Raw genomic sequence first — 25,557 nt, forward strand, 5'->3', positions numbered from 1 at the left:
CCCCACCAGAGTGGTACATGTGCAACAATTTATGAACCTCCATTGACACATCATAATCACCTAAAGTCCATAGTTTATATTATAGTTCCCTCTTGGTGTTGTATATTCTATGGGTTTGTGTAAATGTGTAATGACATGTGTCTGCCACTATAGGATCATACAGAGTATTTCACTGTGGTAAAAATCCTCTGTGCTCCGTCCGTTCATCCCTCCCCTGAACCCTATCCCTTGGAAACCACTGATCTTTTTACTGCCTCCATAGTTTTGCCTTTTCCAGGATGTCATATTTTGGAATCATACAGTATGTCACCTTTTCAGATTAGCTTCTTCCACTTAGTAATATGCGTTTAAGGTTCCTCCATGTCTTTTCATAGTTTGATAGCTCATTTGCTTTTAGTGCTGAATAATATTCCATTGCCTGGATACCCCACAGTTTATTTATCCATTCATCTCCTGAAGGATTTAGTAGATCTTGTTTGCTTCCAAGTTTTGGCAATGAATAAAGCTTCTATAAACATCTGTGTGTGGATTTTTGTGTGAACATAAGTTTTCAAATCCTTTTGAAATACCGATAAGCCCAATTGCTGGATTGTATGGTAAGAGTAGGTTTAGTTTCTTAAGAAACTGCCAAACTGTTTTACACAGCGTATGTACCATTTTACGTTCCCACTAGGAGTGAACGGGAGTCCCTGTTGCTCCACATCCTCACCAGTATTTGTTGTTATCAGGGTTCTGGATTTTGGCTGTTCTAATAGGTATAGAGTGGTATCTCATTGTTGTTTTAATTTGCATTTCCTTAATGACATATGATATGGAGCATCTTTTCATTTGCTTATTTGCCATCTATGTAACTTCTTTGGTGAGGTGTCAAAGTCTTTGGTCCATTTTTAAATCAAATTGCTTGTTTTCTTATTGTTGAGTTTTAAGAGCTCTTTCTATATTTTAGATAATAGTCCTTTGTCAGCAATGTCTTTTGCAAATATTTTCTCCCAGTCTGTGGCTTGCTTCTCATCCCTTGACATTGTCTTTTGCAGAGCAGAAGTTTTTCGTTTTAATGGAGTCCAGCTTATCAGTTATGTATTTCACAAATCAGGTCTTTGGTATTGTATCTAAAAAATCATTGCCCAAGGTCATCTAGGGTTTTGCCTGTTGTCTTCTAGGAGTTTTATAGTTTTGTGTTTTATATTTAGGTCTGTGATATATTTTGAGTTAATTTTTTTGAAGAGTATAGGATCTGTGTCTAGATTCTTTTTTTTTTTTTTTTTGATGATGATTGGCCCTGAGCTAACATCTGTGCCAATCTTCCTCTATCTTGTATGTGGGATGCTGCCACAGCATGGCTTGATGAGTGGTGTGTAGCTCCATGCCTGGGATCTGAACCAGTGAACCATGGGCTGCTGAAGTGGAGCACGGGAACTTAACTGCTACTGAGCTGGCCCCTAAATTCATTTTTTTGCATGTGGATGTTCAGTTGTTCCAGCACCATTTGTTGAAAAGCTCTCTTTGCTCCATTGTATTGCTTTTGCTCCTTTGTCAAAGATCAGTTGACTATATTTATGTGGATCTATTTCTTGGTTCTCTGTTCTGTTCCATTGATCTATTTGTCTAGTCCTTTGCCAGTACCACATTGTCTTGAATACTGTAGCTTTACAGTAAGTCTTGAAGGTAGGTAGTGTCAGTCTTCCAATTTTGTTCTTCTTCAATATCGTATTGGCTATTCTGGGTCTTTTACCTCTCTCTATAAACTTTCAAATCAGTTTGTCACAAAATAACTTGCTGGGGGGGGGGGGCCGGCCTGGTAGCACAGCGGTTAAGTTTGCATGTTCCGCTTCTCAGCGGCCCAGGGTTCGTCAGTTCGGATCCCAGGTGCGGACACGGCACTGCTTGGCAAAAGCAATGCTGTCGTAGGCGTCCCACATATAAAGTAGAGGGAGATGGGCAGGGATGTTAGCTCAGGGCCAGTCTTCCTCAGCAAAAAGAGGAGAATTGGCAGCAGATGTTAGCTCAGGGCTAATCTTCCTCAAAAAAAAAAAAAAAAGAAAGAAAAAACTTGCTGGGTTTTTGATTGGGATTACATTGAATTTATAGATCAAAAAATAAGAGACAGAGAGGTTGAGGTCGTAAGTGATTTACCCAAGGTCATACATCTCATTTTAGTAGACCAGTTTGGACCAAAGCTGAACCTAGTGGCCAGTCTTCTGAAATATCCTAGCTAGTCAATAAGAAGAGACTCCCTGTGAGTTTTATTCTCTAAGTTTCAGGAGGTAAGCGGTAAGTCTGTAGTCTGGATTGGAGCTAGGCCAAGGAAAAGGTCAGTCTCTATCTTAACAGATCTCGGGAGTTGTGCAAAAATGACACTGGCCATTCACACCTGGCTTAGAGGGTAATGCTCCAGACTCTCAGAAGCATGGAAGAGTCTTTCAGGTAAAGGTCTTGGAAGGAATGACACATAAAATGTTAGAAGATTCCTCAGTATTTGACATATGCGAGTTTTTGTCTCCAATGATTTGGCATTCGCCTTTAGTTCTCTTTCCCATCAGTAAGTGGTAACCTCATAGAAATGGCATTTCTCTCTGTTGCTGCTAGGAATGGCCAAGGTCACATTCCAGAAAAGGATGCTTGCCTTGCAAAGCATACCATTCCTGGGGAGAGACAGAGAGTTAATGTTTGAAGACATTGTCAACTTCATTAACAACTAACAAACTTACCTTTTACTATTGCTATAACTTTGTACCCTTTTCCAGAAAAGTAAAGATAAGAAGTGGAATAAGCCTGTCCAGACAATTAAATAACAATGGTGTTATAGAATTCAATCTAGTCTTTTCAAGACTACTGTTTGTATTTTGGGACTATGTGAGTTTTATATGCCATCTATCGAGTGTCTATTTTTAAAATGAAGTGTGATTTATTCAGATCCTGCACATTCTTTCTGCTTGACAATGCTGGAGGTTAAGGGAGATGGCAAAAAAGGATCAGGAAGGATGTCACTGTGGGTTTCTTCCACTTTTCCTGGCACTGCTTAAGTCAAGGAATCCTTGAATTTTAGAGCCAAATAGGAAGTTGAGGTGATGTAATCCAACCCACTCCTTCCTTCATCCAATTCAGAATCCATTGCCCAACAACCCTAACAGGGAGTTCTACAACTCTGCTTGGGTGTCTCCAATGATATGGCACTCAAAATTGCTGTCATGCAGGGCTGGCCCCGTGGCCGAGTGGTTAAGTTCGTGCGCTTCGCTGCAGGCGGCCCAGTGTTTCGTTGGTTTGAATCCTGGGCGTGGACATGGCACTGCTCATCAAACCACGCTGAGGCAGTGTCCCACATGCCACAACTAGAAGGACCCACAACGAAGAATATACAACTAATTACTGGGGGGCTTTGGGGAGAAAAAGGAAAAAAATAAAATCTTAAAAAAAAATTGCTATCATGCCATTATTAGAAAAATTTAATTGTTAAAAAAGTTATTTTCTTATGTTGACCCCATTTGACTCTGCAGTGTCCCTTCACTGGCTCTGGTTCTGCTTCTGAAGTTATACGGGATAAATCCTACCCAAGGAGGGTAAACACTATAGCAGAATAATGATCATGGCTCAGGAGCCACATGACCTGGGTTCAAATCCAAGTTCCTCCCCCTCTTCACTGAGTACCTGTGCCTCAGTGTCCTCACCTGAAAAATGTGAATTCTATTAGTGCCAAGAAGAAATGGGTTTATAAGTGAAAGAATTTAGAGCAATCTCTGGCAGTTGGTAGGCACTCAATGAATGTTAGCTATTGACAATGTTATTTTTATTATTTCATCTTTTATACCACTTTTCGAAAAATAGTGTTGTTTAAAGTACTGTACTGAGTGTATCCTGAGGCTTTGTTTGGTGAGTGCCATGATTGATAAGTAATGTCTGCCAAGGGTAGAAGAAGGGGAGATGATGTCACTTATGCCAGATATTTGTGACTTATGATCCAGTCCTGCTTTCTCATGACCCTCTTTCAAATATTTAATGAAATAGGCATTTTTCCTATCTCAGCCTCCTCTCCTGCAGGCTAAAGCACTTAGTAGAGATATTAAAGTCTATTAATTCTGTAAGCTGCCTAAAGATGGGCCCTCAAAGCATCCTTGAAATAGGCTTAAATTCAGAGCAAGGGAGGACATTTTGTCTTTATATTTATTACCTTTTATTAAATGCTTCTGAATACCCAAGACTGTCATAATTATTTGAAATCTCTCCAAAAACATTGATTCTCCATTTTTACAACTTAATGATGAAATAAGTTTTTTCCTCTTTACACTAACACGCACTCCTGCATTGATCTTGCTCTTGGCATGCAGCGTGTCGTTATAGAGGGAATCTTAGACTGGAAGTTAGGGTGTAGTATGGACTGAACTCTATCCTCCTAAAATTCATATGTTGAAGCCCTAACCCCCAGTGCGACTGTATTTGGAGACAGGGCCTTCAAAGAGGTAATGTGAGGTTAAATGAAGTCATAAAGGTATGGCCCTAATCCAATAGGACTGTGATTCCCAAGAAAATACAAATCCCCAAGAGAATCTAAGTTTTAAAAATGGAGGAAGAAACGAAAGAGAAGCAAAGAAGATAAGAGCTTCATCTTATTAAACCTCTTTCCTAAAGACACTGGACCTTACCTGTTTATAGTTTCCCAAAGAGAATCTTGGGACCGTGGGGTATCTTTAGTTAGACAGAGCCTCAGAGGTGACTTGGTCCATCTATTCATTCAATTCAATACTTCTAACATTTACTGGGGCCCTATCAATAAAAGTCATCATTATTATGTATTTATACCCATTGGGGGTTCAGAAAGGATTTAGGGTGGCTGCAATTACAATAACGATAGCTCCCAATTAGCAATCTACTATTTAATTCTTTTCTGCAACACCTTGGCCCAGTCATTTTATGGTTCAAACATAAGCACCTCCAGCACTAAATGTCCTCCCATCTGTATACCCCTCTGATTAGAGTCAGAACCTTAGAGCTGGAAGGGTCCTTCCAAAATCATCTAGCCCATTGGTACTACTCTGAACATGAGGAAAGTACAGTCGAGAAAAATGCAGTGGTTCTCTCAATGCAATGAAAAGGAGTTTGCATCCAAACTCCCATCTTCTGACACTCACCCAAGACCCTGTTTGGGTCTCTACTCTGTGAGCTCAACCTACCCCTGCTCACCCTTGGGTCATGTCCACACATTCTCATCTGGTTGGCTCAGTCTTTCTTTGTAGCTATATTGGACAGCAGGAAGCAGCTAAATTGCTCAGAGCCATCCCAGGATGAGTGGTAGAAAGTGGGTCTAGTCTTGGGCTCTGTTATTAACACAGGAGATACTTTTATTCCCTCTCCCTTAATTTTGTTCCCAAACTCAGGATACTAGAAAGGGCCCTCATCTGGCAGTCTTTGTAATTAATAGGACTTGGCCATCCACAAAAGGCTGGCTGAAGTTAATGTAAGGGACAAATTGGTGTCAGGAAGAGGAAAGAAGACCCTCCTTCATCCACTGGCCAAGACCTGCGATTTTCTGTTTTAACACACTCTCCACCTGTGTGTCCTCATAAACTACCAAAGTACCTCAAATTTTAGGATTATTCAGAGACTGATTATTTGACTTAATTAATTTGTAAAAATATTTTCCCTAAGGAACAAGAGTGATTTTCTTCCAAAATAAAAATAGACCTTATTTAGAATTCAATCTGAGTCTCCAGAACAGGATTAATGTCAAATCATGCCTCTGGCTTTGGGACCTGGCTAATTCCTTGATTCTCTGACACTCCCTCCACCTCATCCCCACCCCACTGGGCACTCCCATTGGTTCTTCCTGCTGATAGTGTCTTTAAAAGAATCGACCATAGTATTGTTATCAGTCCTGTAGTTTCATTTCTCCTTCGTGTTTATATTTAGATTGGAAGAAAAAATCTCTTTCCATTGCCCAGGAAAGAAACTGTTTTTACATGAGTTAATGAACATCTTACAGAAGACTTCCAAATGTAGTTGACGACTTGTTGCTATGAAGGATTACGTACTAAAGCTTATGAAATATGAAAGTTGCTTGCTGGTGGAATGAATGTGATTTTAATAGTGAGATCACAGGTGTACAATCACTTACATATTCTCTATATGTATGGGGCAGGCTGTAGGAGTGAGGCAGGGGCAAGGGCTTGGGTGCATGTATGTGGAAGTAAGCACCACTGTTGTGTTCTAATAAGAACACAGGTCCATTTTAGTCAGGAATAGTGTTGATAAACATAGTTCTAAAGAGCAGGTGCCAAAGGATTTCTATCCTAAATAAGAATCATCATCTGATACTAGATTTAGAAAAAATCAAGGAGTTAGGAAGAATCATCGGTTCTAACAGATATCTAACCTAAATATACCTTTTTCATATCCTCCCTTCTGGCTTTGAGGAATTAATTTTTTTCTTCTTTATACCATTTTCACTGAACGATTCCTCCAATAAGAGTCTCCTCACTCTCAGCCGTTCTTGTGTTGAGAGGGAGAGGCCATCCCTTTGTCTAATCTTATCAATGGGAAGATCCATGTACTGATCCAGAGAAGAATAAATGAGAATATGTGGTGGGGAGGAAGTATCAGTAAGATGCTTTCAGGGCCAGCCAAAGAATGGAATTTGTCCTTCCCTTTTTCCCCTCATCCCCAAGGGAAGCCTCCATGCTCTTAATTCGCCTAATGGCTGCCCAAGGCTCTGTACTAAAAATCTTGTTAACTCCTCTTCCTACCTCCAAGACACCATGGTGTGATTGGAGAGACTCTGGAAAAGACTCCATGGCATAGCCTCCAAAACTCTGCCCCCCTCTCAATATTGGTAACACCTAAAGTCACTTCTTTGAGGAGGATCCCTTTCAATTAGGTTACCTCTCGTCAAAATGTAAATCCTTAGATGCCCAGGGTATTAAACCATAGCAGAAAATTTGGGGGGAAGGGGTGCTTGGGTGGAAGTAGAAAAAACTAGTGGGGACTTCCTTAAAATTTATACATATTAGACCTTGCTTCAGACTTTGCTGCTTCCTTGACCTGACTCACCTTTCAGATATTTTGGCTACATTGATCTCTAATGCAGTTTGATTCTCAGAGGTAATGACAATTACATTTTATAGCCCCTCACTTGCTAGGGCCCCTTCCAAGGGAAAGGCCCTAGTAATACATTCCCTTGTTTGTGTGTCTTTGCAAAATTTGCAAATGTAAGATAGTTCTATTTTAATAAATTGGCTGATATGACTGTCTGTTTCCACTCCAATATCCCCTCCCTTATAATTATCTTCCTGTAGGGTATTGGGGAGATGAGGATGGAGAATTCTAAATAAATATTAAACTTGTAATTGAATTCACATATAAATTGGTATTTGCTTGGACACCTAGCTATGTATTTGCAATTTTAACTTATTTTTCTTATCGAGGGCCCCCAAATTCTTCAGGCTCCACAAAACCTGAAGGTGGCAAGCACCCCTGATTCTCGGCCTCCTGCAATTACCCCTCACGTAATTCTTAATCTGATTTTTTATTTTCCTCTGTCCTAGTAGTCAGTAACATCTAGGTTTCATACAATGCCTTGTTTTCCCCGTCCTCCTTCATGACCTGACATAAATCCAACATAGAAAATTGGGTGAAGAGAAAAGAGAATTGAGAATGTAGATATATTGCCAAGTTTTCTCATATGTCTTAGTATTGGTCCCCATGCCTGGAGGGTCAGAGAAGGAGATTCCTAAACTTTTGTTTGTTTTCACAGCTAAAATAAAACATTACCGTGCTGGTTGAGAAGCTAAGTGATATTCCAGCCTGAGATGAAAGTGGGGGTAAAGTAAAGGGAGGTGACAGGATGGGGAGTTGAAATGAATTAAGGAAAACACATGGTCTTCCGAAAAGGAAATGGAGTTATGAAAAGAGATGGAAAAACCAGTTCTTCCAGGATGATGCCTTTTGTTGGGCCCCAACGGGAAGCCCAGTTGAGACATGAGGAAGCTGGAAGGATACAATGGACGCCCAGGTTACCTGACAAGAGGAAAGAGGGCTGAAGGGGAAGGCGAACAGTGGGGGCGAAGTACAAGGGGTCACGTTTTTCTTGGCATTGAAGTATTTTCAAATGAATTATTTTTCAAAAGTTTCCAAGGAGGATCCTCTACCAGTTTCCAACATCCATTTGGGATTTGAAACCTACAGGAAACAAAGCCCCTTCCCATGACCTCTTTCTTCCTCTCTAAATTAAATTTGAATGCAGAGAGCTGGTTAAGCAGAGGCTAGAGCCTTTTGCTGTACCTGGAAGTGTGGCCTCTCCCTGAGGCAGTCTTAGGGGTTGGTTCTGCTCCCAATTAGCTGTTGTTCTGGCAATTTCAAGGAAGTCATTTTGGTTTTTAGCAAGGTGTTGAAAGATTTGGCTTTCAGATTCTTCCGTCTGTAAAACAAGGTGTTTGGACTAGAATCATTGATTCTTAACTTTGGTGGTGATAGTTGGGGGTTGGGGGCTGGAGGTCAAAGACTCTTTTCAGAATAGGTTGAAAGCTACAGAACTACTTTCCAGAAACAGGCATCTATGCCTATTCACATGTAATTTTGCATGCAATTTCAAGGGTTCAGGAACCCTGCAGTAAACAGCTCTCCAGTGTTGTTTTCCTCCTTGCAGGAAGATTGCGCTTCTTCACACCTTTGAACTCGGGCATCAGCCAATATAAAGTGAGCAGAAGTTCTGAGTGACACTTCTGGATTGAAGAATGAAGAGCAATGCTCTCTTTTTGTTCTGTACAGAAGCCAGCAATGTTCCTGATGGTGGCTTCTCCATCAGGTCCAGGAATGAATGGTGCAGGAGTAAAGTCCCCAGCCAAACTTGGATTATCATGTGGCCCAAGTAAGAAATAAGCTTTTGCTGCTTGAAGCCACTGAGATTTGTGGAATCATTTTCTTACCACAGCATAAATTACCCTTTCCTAACTGCTACAACCCTGAATCCATCCACGGACTCTGAAGTTATCTGTGGGCCCCAGGTTATCAATCCCAAGTCTAAATAATATCCCAAGTCTTTCTCTTTCTGAAAGTCTATGAATCTGTGAGATAAACTTAAAAATGCAATTTCAGATTCTTGAATCATCTGAACTCCTGCCCCAGTTCTAGGGAATGTCCGTTTGATGAGATGGAGTATCTCATTTTGGAGTCAAGTTATCAAATCCGTGATTGTGTGGGTGATTCATCTGAAAGGCCCACCAGACCCAGCTTTGAAAGGCAGGGAGGGGTTGCCCCAGGTCTCCCGGGCTCTGCCTGCAGTAGGGAAGTGAGGGGTTGCTCCACCCGGGGATGCTCCCTGGCTGCAGTCTCATGAGCGAAAGAAGGAAAGAGAAATCCGAAAGCTTCAAATGACAAAAGAAGTCAAATCAAGAGGCAGGATGTCTGCACTTTGTTTCTATTTATGGGACACAAAGTTTAAACAGAGCTCTCCATTCAGAATTCATCTGGCTATTAAAATTGCCTTCCAAGTTATTATCTGCAAGGAAACGGACAGCATTCAAATCTTTCCCTGCAGTGAGTTTGTATTTAGAGATGTTTCACATGTGTTTAATTCACTGATCAATTTTACGTTGTCAAAACAGAGAATGCTCTGTCAAAAACAGGATGAAGCTCATTAGTGAGACACAGGAGATAGTACAATGGAGGGGAGAATAAACAGACTACCCAGATATAAGGAAACAAGAGCCTATTCAGGAAGCAAAGGGAAATAGCAGAAAATGATACGGTAGTCATAGTAGACCAAAAGCTAGTGGGACAGCTATATGGTACTGCTACTTAGTAAGTGATACTGAAGAGGAAAAAAAGGAGGAGTTTAGGGGATAAAAGTTTTTAGCCTGGAGAAGAGAGTAGGGACTTTTTTGTGTATAAGAAATACCCTAATATAGTTGTAAGAGTGCTGGTCTGAGTGGGAGTTGGGAAATCCAGGGTCTACACCTGAATCTGCTCTGGCTTTCTCCTCTGAGCCTCAGTTTGCTTGCCCATAAAACAAGCAGTTTGAATTAAGATGATTGGTAAGATCTTAGCCAGCTCTAGAATCTAGGTAGTTCTAGGAAAATATTGTTCAGTGACTCTCCATTTTCACAATCTAGGAAGTTCTAATATATGAAAAAGCCACTCAACTAAGATAAGATTGAATAAGCATTTACTTGAATAAGCTTCCAGAGGAATTTATGGCATTTTGGAAACTGCCCTTGGAGATCTGTGAAGTTCAGGTGGAGTCCAGCTCTCAGGGTTAAGAGATAGGCCAGGAGACATGTTTGAGGTTTCTTCTAGCCACCAAACAATGTAAAAATATTTTATTGTTATCTTTTAAAGGAGACTTTTCCAATGACCAGCCTCTAACAGGAGGGAACAAAATCCAAATCCAAAATTGTTGATTTATTGTCCCTATAACAAAAGGGAGATGGTACTGTCAACCTAAATAAAGAGGTAAACTGAGGCAAGCTTGAATTACCAGAAATTGAGTTTATTCAGGATTAGCAAAGGAATTGAAGTTCAGGAAATACACGCTATAGCAAGCTATAGGCGAGTCTCTTGAGGGCTGGAGGAGGCTATGTTTATGGTCAAGGAGGGCAAAGAGGGGACAGTCCCCTCAGAGTCCAAGCAGAAAGTCCATTGGGTTGAGGATGGGGAAAGATTCTTGGTGGACGTTCATTGGTCAGGCAATAAGTCTTGGTTTTCTGTAAATCAGACATTTACAGGAAATCAGTCTCTAAGTTCTTAACTTCCCTTCTTCTGAGGGCTCGTGCATTAGATTCTCCATTTCATATCCTCTGGTTCCATTTTAGATTGAAATTCTTTCACAGTACACAGAGAAATCCAGCAAAACAAGACTCTAAGTTGGAGCGGTCTGTGTTTTCACTTTGCAGGGCATGGTCATGTCTGACTCACAGGAACCCGGTGAAGGGCAGGGCTGCTATCTGCGGTCCTCCTGCCTCATAGCTGAGCCTGGGTGTTCAGAGGCTGGCTGGTGGACGAGTCACCTCAGCCAGCCTGTAGTGCGGCTAGCACCAGCAGCAACCTAAGAGCAGCCGAGCTTTGATTTTTTTTCCCCAGGTAAGATTCTTCTTTCCTCTCCTGGAAGATGCTGCAGGCCCTATTCTACATACTGGACAGGAATGTCTCCAATCAGGAGTGGCTTCTAGGTATCCTACACTGCAGTAATTACTTTTAAAAGAAAGTAGCAGGAGAGGAAAATCTCGTTACTTCTCTATTTCAACAAACTGTCAGGCATGAGCCTCCATCAGGAGAAAAATGTACAGCCAAGGGTGGAGTTGGGTTGATAGGAGTTGTCCTTTGAAATGCCTCTGCAGGGTTAACTCTAAACTGAGAGAAAAAAGAGCCCCTTTAAACCCTCAAGGTCCTATTTTTGGAAATGGCTCCCTTATGGCCTTCAGCCAAATTGGGACATGTGCCTTTCTGGTGGCCCCTCCTCTCTGGAGCCTCCACTCATCCTCCTTTGGTTCAGCATCTCTCCAGGTGGACTTCCCTTCCTGGAAACTCACAAGGCATACCTGGTATTTCCTAATGGTTTTGAAAATGGCAATACGTTTTAAATTAAAAAATATGTTAATGATTGCCATTTGATGGTAGTTTATGGTCTGGGGCCTGATAAATGAGTAGTCAGCAAAGCAAATTAACTGATTTCCTCCATTCTAGATGGCACGTGGTTTTCCCATTTGAACATTTCTGCAGTCAGGATGTGTCTTATAATAATTAATGTGTAGATATGATGTGATAGAATTCTCCCTGCTCTCCAAGGAGAGGTCATTGACTTGATGGGTGGCTTACAACTGAAAGAGTATGAGAGAGAGAAAATATGAAAGTGGAGTCCAAGTGATAATTAAAAAGTCTATATATGACATATGGCAGAAAATACAGGCTTCAGATTTTTATTTTTTTTTCTACATTATACTTTCACAGAATTTAAAATTCGAAAGGTACAAAAGAAATATATAGCGAAAGTCTCCCTCTAGCTTCTGTCCCCTAACTGCTTAGCTCTCCCACCTGGAAGCTGTGCTACCATTTTCTTGTATATTTTTCCAGAGATAGTTTAATTTTATGTCAGCAAGGATATATGTAATTGTATCCTTATTTATTCAATTGATAGAATACTATGCACACTTTTCTATACTTTTCTTTCTATGCAACAATACACCTTGGAGATTATTCTATTGCAGTGCAATAGAATCCTCTCTCTGTTTTATAGTTGGGTAATATGCCATTGTATAAATGTACCATGACTTATTTAACCTGTTTCCTAGAAGGAACATCAAGGTTGTTTCTAATCTTTTGCTATTACAAACACTACTGTCAAGAATGACATTGTGTTCTTGTCATTCTGTGCAGGTGTGAGTAGGATAAATTTCAGAAGTGAAATCACTATGTCAAAGGGTATGTACATTTGTATATTTGATAGATATTGCCTATTGGCCCTCCACAGAAACTGTACCATTTTGTATTCCTGTTAACTATTAATATATGAGAATGTCTATTTCTCCACATCTTGTCAACACAGTGTGTTATCAAACATTTCTATCTTTGCCACTCTATTAGGTAAAAAATGGAATCGCAATGTAATTTTAAAAAATTTTAATTGAACTGTAATATATTCTTAAAAGTACATGTGTCATCAGTGTACAGGTTAATAATCTTCACAAATTAAATCCATTCTATAACGAACTCTCAGTTCAAGAAACAGCACATAATCTACAGCCCAGAAGCCCCCTTTGCACGTCTTTCCAATTTGTGTGGTTTTTGCTTTTCTCTTATTATGGGTGAAAGTAACCATCTTTTTAAAACCATGTCTTTTCATTTTGAAATAATTTTAAATTGGCTTAACAGAAATTAAGCATGATTTCATGTGTTTGAGTTATTAACATTTCTGTTTCTCTAAACTGTATATTCATATCTTTCACCTACTTTTTAAAGATTTTATTTTATTTTTCCTTTTTCTCCCCAAAGCCCCCCGGTACATAGTTGTATATTCTTCGTTGTGGGTCCTTCTAGTTGTGGCATGTGGGACGCTGCCTCAGTGTGGTTTGATGAGCAGTGCCATGTCTGCGCCCAGGATTCAAACCAACGAAACACTGGGCCGCCTGCAGCGGAGCACGCGAACTTAACCACTCGGCCACGGGGCCAGCCCCTCACCCACTCTTTAGAGTAAGCTGTTGGTGTTTTTCTCCTTCATTTGTAGAACTGATAAGGAAATTTCAGTCCACAGTAGAGAAGATATGAACATTATCCTGGAATTTATCAGCTGCAATTGACTCCTGAGAGTGGATATTCAGCATTTGAAACTCTAGAAACTGGGTAATGAATAAAGCAGCTCAACAGCTGGTGTGGTCAGCCCAGGGCATCTTCTTCTGTGGACCAGGGCCTCGGTAACCCATTGCCTCCTTTTCTTATTTAACTTGCAAGCTTGGTTGTTCCCACCCCAAAAAAGCCTGGAACAAGTGCGTTCTTCTGTCACGAGGGTGATTTATCGTCAAGCATCAAGCAAATGTTCTTCAGGTCACCAGTTGAAAACTCAACCTGGTCAAGGCAAACACCTGTTAAAACAGGAATATTTGAGACGAGCCTCAGGTAACATTTGGAAAGAAGCCTCCTCCAGGGGAGAGCTGCTTGCTCACGAATGACCAGCTGAGCGGCCTGTTCCTAGAACCCTCCACCCGCTCAGCTCAGCCACTACATCGAATACCAGCATCATTCTTTGATGGGAGGCACTGGTTCAGAAAGAGCCTCCTGGGGAGTGTGCACACAGGAGGGGAGTTTCCCTTAAAAACAAAAGCAAGTAGGAGTTTTCCAGTGGGTTTTTTTTTCTCTTCTCTCCCTCTGACTGGACAGTAATCTCACACCACATGCCTTCCAGCAAACACTCATCACCCGATAAATCATGTGACCCCTTCTGTTTACTTAGAGGTGCTTGCCCAGCTGAGGCCTCTAATCCAGTCCTTGGTCTGAGACCGACTTCAGAGTGGTTTTCACTGGAAAAGGGAACTTCTAACGACTAGATAAGGCAACCTATTCATCTGCACAGAGGTACTCCCTGGGTCATTCCCTGGGATGCTGGGAGACGCAGTGAAACAGACAACAGAGTTTATGAAGCTGCCAGAAAGTGTGTTCTGGAGAACACTAGCCTTGTTTAGTTCCTACACAATGTGGAGTAACTATAGAAAGTCTCCTCTCTAAAGTAATATTGGGTTCCTTTTCAAGCCTTCCTTTAATGTTTTGGATTCTGGAATCAACAAAATGCAAATACATTTTTGGTGAGTGCTCTGGGAAAACTTCTGACTGAGCTATTTTAAATCGGATTAAAGAAAAAAAAAGGCTACTTATAATGAGAAGAAGGTAGAGGCTGCTTTTGACAAGATGAAGTGCCTGGCTCCAAGTCCAGAGCAGTGTATCTCAGAGTGGACACATGAAATCCCCACATCAGAATCTCCTGGGCTTAGCACAGAGAAAGTTCCCTGGACTATACCCCCACCTGAGAATCAGAATTGCAGGAAGTTGGGTTCCAGAAAGATGCTAAAAACAAACAGAAGAGAAAATACCCCAACATAAACTCTTCAAGTGCATGTTACGATCATGGCATGTGACATCTCTCTTCTAAAAACACCATTTTGAAGAACTAGAAATGACCTTTTTGGGTCATGGACAGTCAAGCTGTAACATGAAAAACTTGTGGAGGGGACAGAATCTTCACCTTGTGATCACCTTTGCAGGGCTTTTGTCTTCCCTAAGTCTACTCCCTGGCTAGTTTTTCAAGGTAAATAGGCACTGTTCAGTTAAAAAAAGAAGTCCTTGGCCACTAAGAGAGTTCTTGGAGGACAGATGTCTTGTGCCAGGACAAGGGTGTGCTGAAAATGCATCAGTGTGACACATTTGTGGCGGTGCAGATGCCAAGGTCGAGCTGGCTCAGGAACTGCAGAGGGTGAACTGAGTCTTGCAGGCACTTATTAGACCAAACCATTATTTCAAATTTCCAGATGTCATTTTAAAGCCTGACCTGCCCATTGTCTCAGGACCCAGTCTCTCACCTCTGAGTGAATGCGTTGGGAACAGAATCCAGTTATGAGTCAGAGCTGCCTATTACTAAAAACCTTGGGAATCTTGGAAGCAAGGTCACTGTAGCATTACTGCTACTCAGGAGCTTCCTACAGGTTCCCAGAGGCAGTCCCAGCCAGTGACAGAGCTGCGGCCGTGTATCGCCCCAGGGACACTGAACACTAGGCTTTGGGGAGGCAGTCTTCAGCAGAGTTCTCTCACCGCCAACGTTGCCCACTTTTGACACTGAAACAGTAAAGCTGTCTTGGTACAGGGGACTGTGGAGGCTCAGACAGTATCATTGGTGACCAGGGTGGGTGGAAGACCAGAGGGTACTCCCCAGTGTTCTGGACTTCAAGGACTGTATAGTGTAAGATGCTTTCAGCTAGTGAGTAATAGAATACCCAAATAAAGGAGTCTTGAAAAACGGAAATTTATTATCACACACATCAAGAAGTTTCAGGGTAGGTAACCTCAACGACACAGTGATGGCAGGGAAGCAAGTGGCTTCTTCTCTTGCTTCTCCCTCATGGGAACAAGATGGCCGCTGCAGATCTAAGCATCTTGCCTCACATGGATGTGTTCAAAGTCAGGAAGGAATGCCTTTGTTTTGATTCAGGTGGAAACTGTTCCCCTGAAGATCCTAGAATCTACTGTCACCTGCCCAACCACACTATAGGTAGGAAGGCAGGGTAGGTTTGCTGGAATAGGCTTAGACTAATCATGTTCCATTTGCCTGTGCTTGGGGAAGGGTTCATCTTCCCTGTGTATATTGCTGCCCTGCACTTGAATAAAATTAGGGTTCTATCCGCAAAAAACAGGAGTGCAGTGGCTGCTGAACAGGCCATGGAGGGTGGACAAGATCCTCGCCAAAGGGATGGTACATGCATTATCTTTGATAGGGAGTTCCTTCCTAATGGCCAAGAATAAATGTCCTGCCCTGGAGAAAAGGAGTTCACTTGATTTTAGAAAATAAAAAAGTTAACATTTTTCATCTGAGTGTCTTATTTTGTTTCATTTCCCAGAGTAAAATTCATGCTTTCCTGTCCTAAAGGTAGAAGTTTGTTCTACTTCTTAGAACTTGGGACATTCGAGTAAACTTCAGCCTTGCCAGACACATCCTTCCTCCGGAAAACTCCAGTAGGCCCTCCCTGCTCACCTTCCTCCATCTACCTCTCTGCTGCAAGAAGTGTATGTTTGGCTCCTGCACAAGAAAATGCACTGGCGTTTTTTTACCAGGGAGTGTCTAGTAATTTCTAAGTGAGTTTCTGAAACCTCCAAGCTAGACTTTTTTTTTTCCTTAAGCAAATAAAGCCTGAGAGGTGAAGCATCTTCAAAGAGTTGTGTGCACTCAGCAACTTTGGTGTGTTAGTTTGTCTTTCAATCTGCCTCACTCAGGGTACGTATCTCTTAGAAAGGGAGATTATTACCCCCAGACTGGGCTGGAAACCGCTTCGCTGACAGGTTTAAGAGTCTTAACAAAATAAACAGCAGAAAAGGCAAAACTGTGCAAAATGGCAGACTTCATTCTCCCTGCAAGGGTCAGCTGGGTGGGGAGGGAAGTGGAATCAAAATGGGGAACCTCTCAACTGTGCTCAGAAAGGTTGGGCTTCCTGTGGGAGGGAGGTTGGGGTAGGGGTGAGCATTGGCATTTCCTCCTGAGCAACCAGTTATCTCCTTGAATAGAGACAACTGCTAAACTGACAAGCCCTTCACCGGTAACCGTTGATCTGGCTTATGACTCAAGACTTAAAAGAACCCTAGAGTTGTCGCAATTACTCTTCCTGTTTCTCACACCCAGAAAGCTAGACCCATAATAGAATCGTGCCGTTGAGTTTCTCCTGACCTTGCTTTTGGTACCCAGTTGAAGAGTCTTTTCCTTGGACGTGGCAGAATCTGAACTATGACTAATACATACAGATTTGCAAGACGAGGACAAGAGAGTGTGTTTATGTTTCTCTCTCCCTAGCAGCTCCTCCTAGTCTAATATAGGGAAGATACTAGGAGCTCCATAAATGTTTGTCATATGATTGAATGAATAAATGGACAAATACATTTTCTGTCTCGTTTTAACAGTACTCTGGAGTATTGGGAGGTGAAAGTACTTCCACATATAAATTTATTCCTCTTGTTTCTAATACTGGTAGCAATATTTCAAGCTAATTTATAACAAAGGAGCAAGTTAGAATGCTTAACACCTAACCCAGGATCCACTGAAATGGAAGGGAGCTATTTAGGTGGGACTTGTTTATGGTTTGAAGAGCTTTCAAGTACAACTAAAACACTTGTCAGTAACTGAAGTCTTAATTGTTCCACTCTCGAAAGGGTTGGGGAGATTCAGGTCGAACCTGTCATCTCCAGCAAAGTTCAAGAAGCCAGGGTAGAATTCCATTGGCTTCTGGAATCTCCTTTTGGCCTATCCCTTTTAATCTAGGTGAGAAACCCCTCTCACACCTAGCCTCTGGTAAATAGGCCTACCGTGGTGGTCAGGCCCTTCCAAAAGGACACAGGGGCCATGTGACCTATTGTTAGGAGATTAGGATAGGAACCAGGCAGGAATTTGAATCTTACTATGTGATCTTGAGCTGTGGACTCTGCTTTTCTAAATCTCAATTTCCTCATCTATAAAAGGGAGGCTGTGACAGACAGTTATGAGGATTAAATGGGATAACACGTTTAAAGTACTTAGCACAATGCTTGACACTTAATAAGCTCTTGTAGCTGTTTGTTATTATCATCATCACCATCATTATCATCATCACCAGTTCCCCATACCAGAACAAAGAGGTTTCGATAAAGAACATTTTGAACCTCTTTTCTGAGAGGGTGGGTCCTGAATCCATGAAAATGTATTTACTTGGTCATGGACCTCAATCCACTTCATGACCATAGATGTGGGCTGAGGTTAGGTCAGTCAAGGATAAACTCACCAGAAGGGGTGTGCAACCCAGCATGGCCACTCTTTGGCCTCAGCCACTCTGGTAAATGATGTTTTTCTTCCTCAACTTTGTTTTCAAAGGGGCCCATTAGGGAACATTTGATCCCAGTCACGCTGTTTACTACCAATTTCAACCCCCCATCACCAAAAAATAAAGTCAAAAGTAATAAAAGACACCATGTTTAAAGATGGCTTTTGATTGAAACTACCAGTCCAGTGTTAGGGAAGCAGCTGAGCAGGTGTAGAGACGTGGGAGCCTGACTGACATAGATTCAGACACCAGCTCAGCCACTTTCTGGTTGTGTGACCTGGCGCAAATCACTTGACCTTCTGGCACCTATTTCCTCATTTGTAAAATGGAGATGATAATGCTTATTTAACAAGGTTTCTGTAAGAGTTAGAAGGAGTGTATATAAAGCATAATGAGTAAAGAGATTAGGCCTCCAACAAAAGTGGTATCTCGTTCCAGGATTCTTGTTGTTTTTCAGTCCTACCTGAGACTTAGGAGAAAGGCTCCCCAAAGCATATTTATAGCTAACACTCAATATGCTTATGGTGTGCCAGGCAATCCTCTATGCATTTTGTACATATTAGCCAGTTTACTTTTCCCAGCGATCCTATGAGGCAGGTAGTACTATCAACCCACTTTACAGATGAGAGAAATGAGGCATAGAAAGGCTAAGTGTCTGGTTCAAGACCCCACAGCTGGTAAATGACAGCAGGTATTCATCTCGGTCAGTGTGATGCCAGCGTTCCTGCTCTTGACCACTGTACCAGGGTACCTCTTTTGGATGACCCACCCAGTGAGGAGGGAGAGGAAAAGCCCACCACCCTCCTCTCCAGATGGTTTGCTGAATGGTCTAGCGGCATAAACATTGCCCCAGGATGCTTAAATGAGGTCAGAGGAAGAGCCATGCCCTCCATAGGGATTTCTCATTGGTCCTACTGGGACAAAGTCAAGCAAAAATGGATACTGTACCAATAACAATTTTAAAATTCCTTTTGAAAGGAAGAATCCACTGCAGAAGTCCAGAGTTCTGAGATAAGAGGCCCCCTCCCCCAGCCCCCATCTCATTTTGGGGAGGCTGTATAGCTTAGTGGAAAGCCTCCTAACCTTAGAGTCAAACAAACTCTATGCATATATGCTCATTTTTGGTTGTGTGACCTCTCTGAGTCTTAGTTTACTCATCTGTGAAAGGAGATTAATAAAACTTACATCAGAACACAGAATTGCTGCAGAACTTGCATTGTTCTGGGAGTTAAATGAGGTGATGCATAGAAAGCTCCCTACACGGTACCAGGACTACTGTGGGTTCTCAGTGAAGGAGCATCATACTCTACACCTTCAGCCATTTTACACGACTTCTAGAACAATTATTATCTTAAGAAACAATTGAGAATTTTGGACCGTTTTTCTCTGACATTAGTGACCCATTGGATTGAAGACCAGACACTTTGCTCTATTATTCCTGCCTTGAACTTTGTCCCTAGACGTTCTGACTTCTGCCACCTGTGATATCTGCTGTTGGCTAGAACTCTGCCAGGCAAGCCTGGCAACCACCAACTCCTCGAACAGTGCTCTCCTGCCTTCAGGGGCAGCTTGGAGAGGAAGATGGCAGGGAAAAACTTTGGATATGGAACTAGAAGAATGGCCAGGGCTTACGTTCTGCATCCACAATGAGCTAGGAATGTGACCATCTCTTTGCCATTTGGAGCTCAAGTCCCTCATCTCTAGAATGGAGAGGGGAAAGTATTCGAGTAGATATCACTGAGTATTTGAGTAGATATCCAGCATTCCTCTTTTTCCAGCTAGGTCCCCAGCATCCTGAATTCACTGACTGGGGAACTTCATGTCTTTATGGCACAGCATTCATGGAGGAGGAAGAGAAAAGCAAAGTGGCACTCCAAGATGAGTCTCCCAGGCCTCTGTGGACTCACTAGTAAAGCAAAATCATGAATCAGTCTCCCTTAGGCACTCCTCAAGAAAAATAGCAAATCTCCTCTGGACTTCCTGCAGCAGCAAATTTAATTTCAGAGCTCAAGCTTTTTGTATACTGTCTCGATGTCCTTTCACCGAGAACTCATTGCACAAACAATAGCAAAGGCAAACGAAAGACAAGCTATTGTCTTGTATTTATATCCCTAATGTAGGAAACAGCATGAAAATATTGTTGAGGAAACTCAGTCTCTGCTCCAGGGTATGTATATAGTTTTGGTGCCAAAGGCAGCAAGGCCAGATGTTGGAGGACATGATCTCCCTGAAAGAACAAAGGAGAAACATGTTGGAATTCCACGAGGGAGGGGAAGAGCCTGGAGCAATCACTCAGGTGCCCTCACAGCAAACTCTTGTAGAGGCCATAGCAAGCAGCCTTCTCTTTGAGTGCCCATGCAGATACCAATGCCTGGCAGCTGTGGGGTCTTGGACACGATTGTAATCTCTCTGTTCCTCAGATTCTTCATCTGTGAAATGGGGATGATAATAGTATCTAGCTCACAGAGCTACAGTGGGAATTAATAATTTAATACATGTAAATTATGTAGGACTGTGGCTGGGATGTGCTAAATACCGTTAGCTAATATTCTTATTATATACATTTAGGCCTAGAGAGAAGGTCTTCTTATGATCCCAGAGCTGTAATTATAGATATCTACTGACATTTTAGAGATACTGTGTGGTACAGTTGAACTGCTGTTGCTTCTGCTCTTGGACAAGCATGGATGATCCTGATTCCATCACTTACCAGCCCTGACTCTGGGCAAGGCTGCAGAAACACTGAGGTCACAGTGGGTCAAGGCTTGGGATTGCCGAGGAATATGGTCCTGTTCAAGGTAATCTGTAGATACTATATTACCCTGACTTGTAGGGCCCCTTTTAAGCCTCTTTCCTTCATCATCATCCTAAGTTATCATCATCATCACTGTGATCAACTAGATAGATGCAAAGTGATTTGTCATTGTCATCTCCTAACTCTTCCCCATTCAGTCTGCCTTCCTCAAAGAATGACCATTAGGGTAGGAAAACCTGAATAAACTGATCCTTCAAAGGTGTAGGAGGATTTTTTATAAATTAAGGTGAAATTCACTTAACATAAAATAACTATTTTAAAGCGATCAATTTGGTGGCATTTAGTACATTAATATGTTGTACAACCATCACCTCTATCTAGTTCCAAAACATTTTCTTCACCCCCAAAGGAGACCCTGTACCCATTAAACAGTCACTGACCATTCCTCCCTCCCTCACAGGCCCTGGTGACCACTAGTCTTCTTTCTGTCTCCATGGATTTACCTATTCTGGATATTTCCTACAAATGGAACCATACAATATGTGGTCTTTTGTGTATGTATCCTTTCACTTAGCATAATATTTTGGAGGTTTATCCATGTTATAGCATGTATTTCATTCCTTTTTATGGCTGAATAAAATTCCTTTGTATGTATAAACCACATTTTATTTATCCATTCTTCCATTGAGGGACATTTGGGTTTTTTTCCACCTTTTGCCTACTATGAATAGTGCTGCTATGAACACTGGTGTACAAGTATTTGTTTGAATACCTGTTTTAAATTATTTGGGGTATATACCTAGGAGTCAAATTGCTGGGTCATAGGGCAATTCCACCTGTAACTTTTTGAGGAACTACCAAACTGTTTTCCACAGCTGCTGTACCACTTTCCATTCATTAGGAGGAATTTAATGGTGAAAAATAGTCCTGGTGGTTGGAATTTTCTTTTTCTGATCCAGATTGGTCAGTGGGATGGAGGGACTGCCCACTGGGTTAGAAGAACAGTAGGCTGGGGCCTGGATTTCTCTGCTGCCTCTTTAATCCATAGTTGTAGGAAAACACTAACTCTGCCCTTTGCAAAGCTCATTCTACTGGACTAGTGGAGATCTGGGAGGGGAAAAAATGGGAGGAGTGTATAGAAGACTCTGAACATGACCGAGTCTAAACAAGAGGCCATTTTATAGATTATGTGTAGATGGTTTTGAAACCTAATCACTTTCTTAAGGAAGAACCGCGGTATTCCTGTGCATTTATTCATAATAGTAATTGACCACAATCTTGAGGTCTTTTAGGTATTTTCTGTCTGATGTTTTATTATAAGCAATTTGTAGGGCAGCATGTGTCAGAATCCCCTTTTAGGGACAGGAGCACATCAGGCCTTCCAGAAGCACCTGCCAGAGAGGCCAGTGTGTGGCACAAGGAAGTTACTGGAGGAGCCAGAAGAGTAGGACTTGAAGGAGAGTATGGAGGGTCAGGGCCAGGGAAGTTCCATGTCTGCCGTTAGATCTGAGGGGTGGTGGTAGATTGGGAGTAGGAGACAGCAAGTCATCAGGAGTCAGGGGCCAGGTCTGTAATCCAATAAAGCAGAGACAAAGGGTTCCTGATAGGTGGATGGGTTGGGATGCTCAGAGTTCGAAATTCTTCTTAGAGATTGTCCCATTGGCTGTGGGGACAGCCAGAGTGGAAGACAGTCTGGGCAGGCAAAGAACAGCCTTTCTTAATAGGTTCCTGTTAACTAAAGAAGTGTTCAGGGAATAATTTAACTTTACCCAGATGTCTTTGCAAAGATCTGGATATGAAGAATAGATTGTAAAACTTGTGACCTGGAAAATGCAGTCTCCTTCCTCTGAAAATAGTCACCACAGTTCATATTCTTTTCTATATGTCCAAAACTATAATAAGAATAACTGTATCTCCAACAGGGTTCGCAGTTTATTCCTAAGAAGGAGCTACGTTTTATTTTCCTGAAGCGCTGTAGCAAACAATGCCCCATAGTGGGTAGATGGATATAAAAACCCCGAGAAGTTCATTTCAGGCCAAAGGTGACTACTGCTTGCTGCGGTCACATCTTTCTCTGCTGGGAACTCCAAACCTCCAAGATGTGGGAAATCTTGTGGGGGTTTGGAAGGGTCCCAGGACCTGACTGGGGATCTTCAGGCTGACTGGAGGCCAGTTCCCGGTAGGTCATGAAAGCCTTACTTAGTAGGGCTAATGAACTTTGGTCTTCAAACCGACACACAGCATCAGGGGTCTTTCCAGCAACTTCTTTGTTCCTCTAGGTCAACAGACAACTCTGTCGCTTGGAATAGAGTAATGTTTATAGAAGAGTCAACTCAGAGACCTTGTGCCCTTAGGCATGGAATACCTCATCCAGCTCTCCAAAGCACTTCTCTGCAGGCGCTAAATTAGAGGAAATTCCTTCCGGAGCTCAAGCCCAGAGGCCTGGCTATGCTGTTAATGGCAGTATATTAAGTAAGAGAAGTTTGGGAGATGGGAATTTTGGGGTCCAGGATCCTGACAGGAAGGAAGAGATATGGGCTCCTTGGAGTCCTCTGGAGTCGGGGTCAGAGAACTGACCACAGGTAGTGCCTCTTGCCTTAGGGCATACAAGCAGCTAGAGATGTGACCCCCTCAAATCCCCTTGTGGGAGTTGTGTACAACTTGGAAAGCAGATCAAGAACATCCTGACGCCCCACCTGTGGCCTGGATGCCTGGAGACCACCCCCCCGGCCTGCATGCAGAGAGCCTGAGTTCACAGAGCTAGCTCCCTTCCCCATTCCACGCCTGTGGAATGCCTTTTCTAGACTTTTTCCTCCGTAGGCAGCTCATTCCGAGGCGCTCTCAGGACTCCAATCCAAGTTGTTTGGGGAGTGAAAGAGTGAAAGCACACATCTGAGAGCAGCAGGGACCAGCTGCTGGGGCAGCTCTCCCGAAAACAGCTTCCTGGGGAGCGCCTGGAGCATCTCAGAATCCACTATCTGACCTCCTGCCGATTTTTCTAATTGTCTTCTAAAAAATGATAACATCAAAATAAGATGTTTTCACTTGAAAGAAAGGTAGAGAGAGGAAATTAACGATGAAGATTCTCCGTTGCCAGGGAAGTTAGGGGGGAAATTTTAGGAACTCCCAAAAGGTTTTTATTGTATCTACCGGGCCACCCTGCCAAGGGCAGGATGAGAAGTCTTTGCGCCTGGTGCACGATTCAAAGCCCTGTGTGCTTAATAGGGTGACACAAACGTCTATGTTTCTTTTTGCTTTGGACCAAAAGCCGTAGGGAGGGGCCACCCCAGGGGACACTCACTAAGGGTCTTGCCAATCGGTTCCCCCCACCGAACTGGTTCCCAGCCCGGGGCCAAGCCAGCCCGGCCGGAAGGGCCCGCGGTTGCAGCCGAACTGCTAAGGGCCTGGGGGTCGGGAGTGGGAGGGGGCGTGGAGGCCCTTCCCGCCCGCCCGGCTTGGAGAGATCCCGAGCCCGAGCTTTGCTAGCCTGGGCCCTGCCTGAATCACGCCGTGTGATGCTCTTGCCAAAGAAAACTTTGGGCTGGGACGGGGGGGGGGCAGGGAGTTGGAGCGAGGGTGTCGGCGACTCCCTGCCTCCTCCCCTCCCCGCCGCTCTCCCGCCCGCCCTCCTCCCACCTCTTGCCCTCCTCGGCCAGGGAACCGCGCTTGGCCGAGGTCAGCTGGCTGCCTTTGTGGCTGCTTCCCAGGAAGGAAGAAGCGTTGTCTGCAGATCAGTTTATCAGCTGGCTTTCCTGTGCCGGAGCGCCGCCGTTTTCCGGGGACGGCTGCCACCCCCGTGATTCCCAGCCGGGGCTGCCGGCGGTGCGTGAGAGCCGGATAAATAGGCCATTGTGAGGCCGCTCAGAGTCCAGGTTTCTTATCGAATTATCCACCAACGAGAAAAAAGATTCCGCCCCTGCTGCCGGTCATCTCAGCTTCTCTTTTCCCTCTGTGCAATTACAGCTATTTCAGTGTTTAGGGTTTTTTTTTCCTTTTCTTCAGTTTTGAAGCGAATATTCGGAAATTAATTTACTTATGTAGCGTACCCTGTGAGGCAGGGACTTCGGGGGCGTGTCTTCTAACAGTGTTTTCCCCGGGGGCTGGGTTTGCAACCTTGCATTTAGCCTCTGGTTTCGGTGAGTGATGTTTCCACTTGCCCACTCCCCACGCAGGCACGTCATTCCACACCGAGGGCAAGTACTAGGGAGGAAATTCCGTAGGGCTTGAGATCCAGCAGGTTGTGTGTGTGTGTTTTTTTTAAAGATAGCCTTGACCTGATTTATGAACACTGAAGACTTGAAGGAGTAGAACACTAGTAGAAACTGGTCCTTTGATGGAAGCCATGAGGAAGTGTGGTGGTTCTGAGAAGAGCTGATGCTGAGTTGTCGTTGGGAGCTGTTTTTCGTTTTTCTGCTCCGGCAGCTGGCCAGACTGTGGAGGGTTGCAGATTCCTGGTGCTCCACTTAGTGGATAGTCATTGTCAGGCAGGGCTGATTTTAGGGCCTGTGACCTGTGCAGTTGTTCAGGGTCCCTTGCTCAGAAGAGGATGTATGCTTGCTTTAATGTTCTGCCGTCACCATCTTGAAGTGCTTAATAATTTTTGAAAAAGGCTCTGCATTTTCATTTTGCACTGGGACTGGCAAATTTCATAGCCAGTCCCGTTAGTAGGAGCTCAAGTTCATTTGAGTAAGCTTGAATAACGGTTTGAATAAGTTCTCATTTGAGATAAATTCCTGAAAGTGATTCTCTTAGTTTCCAAAATATTCACTGCAACTGTTG

At 43.0% G+C, this 25,557-nt stretch overlaps 1 long non-coding RNA gene across 1 annotated transcript; it reads left to right on the plus strand.

Annotated features, from left to right (window-relative positions):
- Positions 1-8,695: 8,695 nt before the first annotated feature.
- LOC124244470 (uncharacterized) lies at positions 8,696-16,048 on the plus strand. The gene is made up of 3 exons (XR_006890015.1): positions 8,696-8,854; positions 10,878-11,064; positions 13,205-16,048. It is a non-coding gene; the product is annotated as an uncharacterized LOC124244470 (long non-coding RNA).
- Positions 16,049-25,557: the final 9,509 nt, after the last annotated feature.

The sequence above is a fragment of the Equus quagga genome, chromosome 9 (genome assembly GCF_021613505.1).
Source record: "Equus quagga isolate Etosha38 chromosome 9, UCLA_HA_Equagga_1.0, whole genome shotgun sequence".
Lineage (NCBI taxonomy): Eukaryota > Metazoa > Chordata > Mammalia > Perissodactyla > Equidae > Equus > Equus quagga.